The sequence below is a fragment of the Myodes glareolus genome, chromosome 16, assembly GCF_982192425.1.
Source record: "Myodes glareolus chromosome 16, mMyoGla1.1, whole genome shotgun sequence".
NCBI classification, from domain to species: domain Eukaryota; kingdom Metazoa; phylum Chordata; class Mammalia; order Rodentia; family Cricetidae; genus Myodes; species Myodes glareolus.
The window spans coordinates 22,677,556-22,684,323 of record NC_142041.1 but is presented as its reverse complement, the minus strand read 5'-3'; the positions used below and the strand labels follow the sequence as shown (position 1 = coordinate 22,684,323).

At 43.0% G+C, this 6,768-nt stretch overlaps 1 long non-coding RNA gene across 1 annotated transcript; it reads left to right on the top strand.

Moving 5' to 3' along the window:
* The first annotated feature begins 4,320 nt into the window (after positions 1–4,320).
* On the top strand, positions 4,321–6,768 carry LOC146891418 (uncharacterized). The gene is made up of 2 exons (XR_014997285.2): positions 4,321–4,465; positions 5,860–6,768. It is a non-coding gene; the product is annotated as an uncharacterized LOC146891418 (long non-coding RNA).

The window sequence follows — 6,768 nt, the reverse complement described above, 5'->3', positions numbered from 1 at the left end:
CCGCATCCAGCCGCCTGACTCTGCCGCTCGTCCGGGGACCCTGACTCCCCGGCCGCACGGCGCTGCCACTTGCAGCTGCTCCGCGAGCTGTCCTGGACATCCCAACATCTTATTATTTTTAAAAGAACAATACATGCTTTGTAATTTTTAAAGATCTACTTACTTTATTTTTCACGTGTGTGTTGCTTTGCCTGCATTTATGTCTGTGCATGACATGACTGCAGTGCCCATGGACGCCAGAAGAGGGCGTTGGTTCTCCTGGGACGGGAGCTACAGATATGTGGGAGCCACCACACAGGTGCTGGGAATCAAACCCAAGTCCTCTTTAAGAGCAGCCAAAGATCTTAACCTCTCGGCCACATGCTATGCAATTTGGACACCATGCTACAGTAATCAGAAGTTATCAAAAAGTTTTGCAGCATTTGAGCTCAACCGAGAGTCAGAGGAAGAATCTGAACCGTTTTTCTGGGTGTGGCATTCTTAGCTGGCTTCTACTCTTTTGGCACTTTGAATATTTGATCATATTGCCTTGTGGTCTCCATTGGTTTTGATGGAAAAAAAAATATCAACTTTTAATCTTATTAGGGCTCTCTTGTATGTATGTGAGGAGGTTTTTTTTTTCTTGATGCTTTCAAATTTTTCTCTTTGAAAATTTCTTTGGTGTTTCTGCTATGGTGGGTCTGGTGGGCTTCTGTCCTGCTAGAATTCCTTGAGTTATACATTTCTTTGATGCTCCGTTTATTTTTCCTTGTTTCCTCCCTCTGTTCCTTAGTCGCTTGATCCCTACCATCCTTTCTTCGTGTTTGCTGATTCACCCTTAGCCCAATGTCGTGAGCCCTCCTGAGTGGGCCTTCTGGCCTCACTTGGAGGTCTGCAAGTGACTGACACTCAGGGTAGCAGTTCTCTGCTTTGTCCGAACTACATTTATTATATAAGCACTTCAAGGTCTTACAGTTGTTCTATCACAGCCAATAAGCATAGGTATCATCATCATAAGCAAGGATATAATATCACACAAGCAATGTCACACAAGCACATATACATTTCTAAATCCTAGGCAAGCATTACTATATTCTATCTAATAAGGCGTTGGGGTGTACAACCTGATGATGGTTCGTGGCTCTCGACATAGACCTCTGGATCAGCAAGTCTTGATCCGCAGGCAAGAGCTTGTTCTCTGGCTCTTGGAAGATCTCTGGTCCAATGTCTCGTTGATTGATTGATTGATTGATTATTGATTGATTCTCGATGCTGTAGAGTTTCTCTGGTGCCTCTCCGACAGTCTCTATCAAATCATCTTGAGAATGCCTTCTTGTCTTTTTGCCTCAGTTTATATACTATTCTTCAGCCTTACCTCACTCTTCCCTGTGTCACATTCCAGATTAACACTCCTGTCTGCCTATACGTCACTCTTACCATCACTGCACACATTTTCTGCTAGTGCCGTTTCTCCTGGACTTGCCCCAGACTTGTCCTAACAGACTCATCTAGGTTTTGTCCTTACAGACTCATAACACCCAATTAATCTACCCCCTAACAGGGTATTGAACCCTCTAGTGAAATTCTAAATTTCGTGGCTGCCCTACCCAGATCCAGACCGACAAGGCCCTACTTGGTTTCTAAACACAATTCGCTTCTACTTGCTCCTCTGTTACACGGCCGTCTTCAGCAAGCACAGTCTCTATTGTTTTTTAAAAAGAAATATGATGTTGGGAGTGCCCCGAGCGGCCTACAAGCCAGGCAGAAGCTGCCGCCAGAGCAGTACAGGTTACCGGCGGTGGCGGCAGAGCTGGTCCCATCATGCGCAGGGGAGAGTCAGGCAGTCAGGTGCGGCGGATAATAGTAAACAGACATAAGGCTAGACATAAAGGTAAACATTTATTACTAAAAGAAAGGGAGACATAAAGACATGGAGACAGAAAACACATGTGCACACGGCAAGAGACGGACAGAAAAGAGGAAAGCCAAGATGGCGACAAGGTCAGAAGTGGCTGGAAATGGGCGTAGTTAGCCCTTAAAGGGACCAGAGAGAGCATAAGGAATAACAGTCTCCTTTCACGCTTTGGCTGTGTTTATGATGTCTGACCATTTTGTCCATCAGACTTGACATCCGGACCAGCAGCTTTGCTTCCTCGTCTTGGATGACAAAGCCTCTCTCTTTCTGAGCCTTTGTGAAAATTTAATAATACAGTATTAGTTTCAAGATATTCATTTCCTCTCTCACCAAAGATTTGTTTTTATTTTATTTACTGGTTTAGGGACTTGTCCGGATTATTTTACTTTTTAATTTTATTTTATTTATTTTTTATTTTTAATGTTTTGAGACAGGGTTTCTCTGTAACTTTGGTTCCTTTTCTGGAACTAGCTCTTGTAGACCAGGCCTCAACTCACAGAGATCCACCTGCCTCTACCTCCCAAGTGCTGGGATTAAAGGCAAACATTGCCACCACCACCCAGTTTGTCTGGGTTATTTTAATGAGGTTTATTGTACTTGTTGAGGACTCTACTGACTGCACTCCTTAGAGGAAATCCAGAGCCTTGGACTCAGGTAGTCACTATGGCTACCAGTAGCCTCAGCTGAGCTTTTGTCTCTTCCCTCAACTCTCTGTTAAACTGCCTGTCTCTGGGGAGACTCCACTAATTGCCATCTTGATTGCTTTATTGCTTTTGACAAAGCCCTGGAACATAACTTGCCTGAAAACCTAAACCAATTAAATCTTATCTTCCTGGTGAGTCACTGAGCCCAGAGTTCAAAGTCTGTTCTGACCCCAAGAAGGTTGTTCTTGGTTGGTTCATCTTTCCTCAGTTTTCTAAGAAATCCCTTGGCCTGGGGTTGAGTTTCTTGTATTATGGAACTACCAGCCTTCTACCAACAGTTGATACCAAAATCTCCAATATTTTCAGATATTCTTTATGCTTGAATTTCCCCAAACTGTGCTTCAAATGAGGCAGTTGCTTTGGAGAGAGCTTCAGAACTCTGTTTTTCGGTCCTGTTTTGACAGAACAAAATTCCTTAGCTACGACTCTGGAAGCAACGGTGCCTACTGGATTGCTGTTGTTTCCAAATTGCTAGGAAATGAAGCATTAAAAAAAATACCTACGAAGAAGTCATCCATAATTAGAGAAAAATGATAAGGGACGAGAAACCACAAAAAGAAATCTAACATAATTTTTAAAAGAATCAGTGTCTCTATAAATAAAAATTATAATAGCTGAAACTAAATACTCAATAACATTAAATGTAATTGAAGGAAGGATAATTAGAGTAAAAATAGGTTAGATAAAATTACCCAGAATGTGACACGAGAGATAAAAATACAAAAGCTGTGATCGTTAGGAGGACGAGGCTGGAGAGAAGGGCAGCCCAACCTCCCCAAGGAGACAAGGTGGCTGCGGGTCCCCTCGCATCTCTTTATTTTTACGGCAAAGTTATTTAAGCACACATGAAAGAAAAAAGCAAAGAATATGCTATAAAACCCATATGTCCACTCCCCAGATACCAGTTGTAAAAACTCTGCCACATTTGTTCATTTCCTCTCGTTGTTGCTGCATTTGAAAGCCGTTCCCAGAAGTCACGTTGCTCTTAGCGGCAGTGTTTGAGTACTGAATGCCGGAACTTTCCTAAAAGAGAACAAAACACTACCATCCACAGACGCCTAAGCCCCAGTCACGCCCAGTCAGAGCTGGGAAAATAAATACATCGACACTCTTCTAGAAAACCTGCGAAAACCGAGGGACGCTCCGCCAAGAAGGCAGGGTCTCATCAATGGCAGAGCCGCATTCAGGACTATTCAGGGCTACAGAGCTTCAAGACTAGCATTTGTTTCCTGTACTATGCTAAGCCCATTAGCAGATTTCATTCAAAAACCTTCACCTTTAAAAAAAAAAAAGTGCAGCTGGGCCGTGGTGGCGCCTGCCTTTAATCCCAGCACTCAGGAGGCAGAGACAGGATGAGTTCTTGAGTTTGAGGCCAACCGGGTCTACAGAGTGAGTTTCAGGACAACCAGGAATGCACAAAGAAACCCTGTCTCAAAAAACTAAAACAAAACAAAACAAAACAAAAATATGTGTCTTTAACATTTTTATTTCTTCAACTGGGCGGTGGTGGTGCACGCCTTTAATCCCAGCACTCAGGAGGCAGAGGCAGATGGATTGTTGTGATCCAGCTGCCCTCACTCCTCCTGACCGGCAGGGGAACTTCCTTGTGGTCTGTAACTGACAAGGATGTTTGTGTTTTTTCTGGCCGGTGGGGCTTCAAAGAAGGAGTAGAGGTATAAAAGGTTGCTGGGCACCATAAAGGTTGCTGTTCTTCCACCGAAAAGAAGCCTTCGTGTCTCAATCCCGGCATCCCCCACTCCGCCAGTCTTGGCTATTCAGGCTGCGCTGGTCCCAGCAAGTGGAGGTTCCAACAGAGATCTGGAAAGTGGGGATATGTGAACAGGGTCGCGTGAACGAGTGTGTGCAGGTGGGTACGTGAGAGTGTGTGAGTGCGCAGATGCATTCAGAGGCCAGAAGAGGGAACTGGATCCACTAGCCCAGACCTACAGCTTGTCCTCATTATTGGGACTAGAAAGGACTAATATCCAGCCTTTTACTCTTCTCTTTTTATCTATGGATGACAAGTCATGTCTTTAAGCTATAATTTTTACAGATGGGGAAAATGGGTCCTAAGAGGGACTTGCTGAGGCTAACAGTGTTGTATTAGTTAAATTTCTTCTTGTTATGCTCAACCACCGTGTGTGTGTGTGTGTGTGTGTGTGTGTGTGTGTGTGTGTGTGTGTGTATTCAACGATGGATGGGTCAGAATTCACCAAAAAAAAAAAATTACCAACAAGTTTTCAAATACTTATTTACAAATTTCCAGAAGCCATTCATGCCTATGGAATTTTCAGAAAGTGTATCTGAAAATACTAAGCAACTAAGTGTTGGCCATCATAAAGATATTACCATTTCCTTCTCATATGACATCCACCCACGTAAAGGCTTTATAGCCACTGTGGTAAACAGCCTCATGCATCCATCTTTCAGCCTATTCTGTAATTTCCTTGGAGTAAATTTCTGTAAGTGAAGTTATAAAGACAAGAGCTTCCTAAGGCTCATGATCTATAACCAATTTGACATTCAGAAAGGTTGTAACAATCAGTACTCCTAAGAACTTAGTCTAATGTTAAAAAAAAAAATCGTGAAATCTAGTGCGCTGGCATTTCTTCATTTTGAGTGCGAGGGAGCGTACTATGATTACCTTGCCGTCACTGAAATTTATACTTTACATGCGTCCTCGGTGATCAGGGACTGCAACAGTAGCATTCAGTTTAAAAAGTAGTGTACAAAATGGCATCGTACATGACATAAATCTGATTTTGCTTTTCTTAAAAAAAATCTATCTATCCACATATGTGTATGTTATCTATATTTACATCTCAGGCTGCACATGTGGAAAAGAGATGGAAAGTAAATGTACTAAAATATCGGTAATGGCCAGCAGGGGACATGGAGTAGATATTAAAGAGCAGAATTATTAAGAGATTGGGCATTTAGTCAGACAAAGATGTTTGGATTCCAGATTTGCAGCGTGCATACAGACTTTGGCTCACAACCTCTGCCTGTATATGTGAGGTCATTAGGGCTCAGTTATCTCTAAACTTCAGAGAAAGAAAGAGTAAGGGGAAGAAGAGCAGGAAAGAGAGCGAAGGAGACAGGGAAAACCTCATGTGGAAATGCTCTACCTCAGAGGTTCAGAGTGAGGATTAAATACAAGCGTGTAACTCCCGAGATACAGCAAATGAGCAATAATTGACTGTTATTGTTTATTGTCTTCTGCATACATTTAAAAACACCTTTGTGTGTTTTATTAATTAGAAAGTATCTATTGGAGCTGGAGACGTGGCTTAGTCAGTAAAAGATTTGCCACGCAAGCACGAGGACCTGATTTCTTGCCACCAACTGAAAAACTGGACACGGCAGTGCACATCCGTAACCCCAACAGCGCACATCTGTAACTGCAGATCTCAGGAGGCAGAGAAACGAGGATCCTTGTTCACTGACTATTCTAGACAAGTGGTGAGCTCCTGGCCCACTGAAAGGCACGCCTCTAAACACCCGGTGGAGAGGCTGAAGAGATGGCCGTGGGTTAAGAGAACATACCACTTTTGCCGTTTCCTTGTTGGGTGACTCAAAACAGCCTGGAACTTGAGCTCTAAGGGACCCGAAGCCCATTTCTGAATTACACAGGTGCTTGACTTGCACTCAAGTGTGCATACACACGCAAGCACACATGCAGGTGTATGGCCATTAGCAAAGATAAAATTATTCTTTGAAAAGACAGTGATAATTCTCCACATTGGTTTGCATTTATATGTTGTTATGGCTTGGCTTCCCAAAAGGCTCATGTGTTTAAGACTTGGATCATGAAAGCTCTGACATCATGATTTAATCTCCTCATGGTTGAACAAATTATTGGAGGCAGAAATAACTGTGAGTTGTGGGGCCTGATGGGAAGACAAAATATGTCTTGTCCCTACCTCTGCGTCTCTGTGTCTGCTTCCTGCCCACCACAAACTGGGAAGATTTGCACTCCCACAGCCTCCTAACCACTGTGTTCTGTGTCAGTCCACACTGGCCCACAAGCAACAGAGCAAGTGACCATGGGTTGAAATCTCTCAATCCATGAGCCAAAAGTTGTTTTCTTGGACATTTTGATACAGCAATCAAAAACTGATTGATGTATCTTTGCTCATCTCTATGAAAAATAAAATAACCCACACTTTA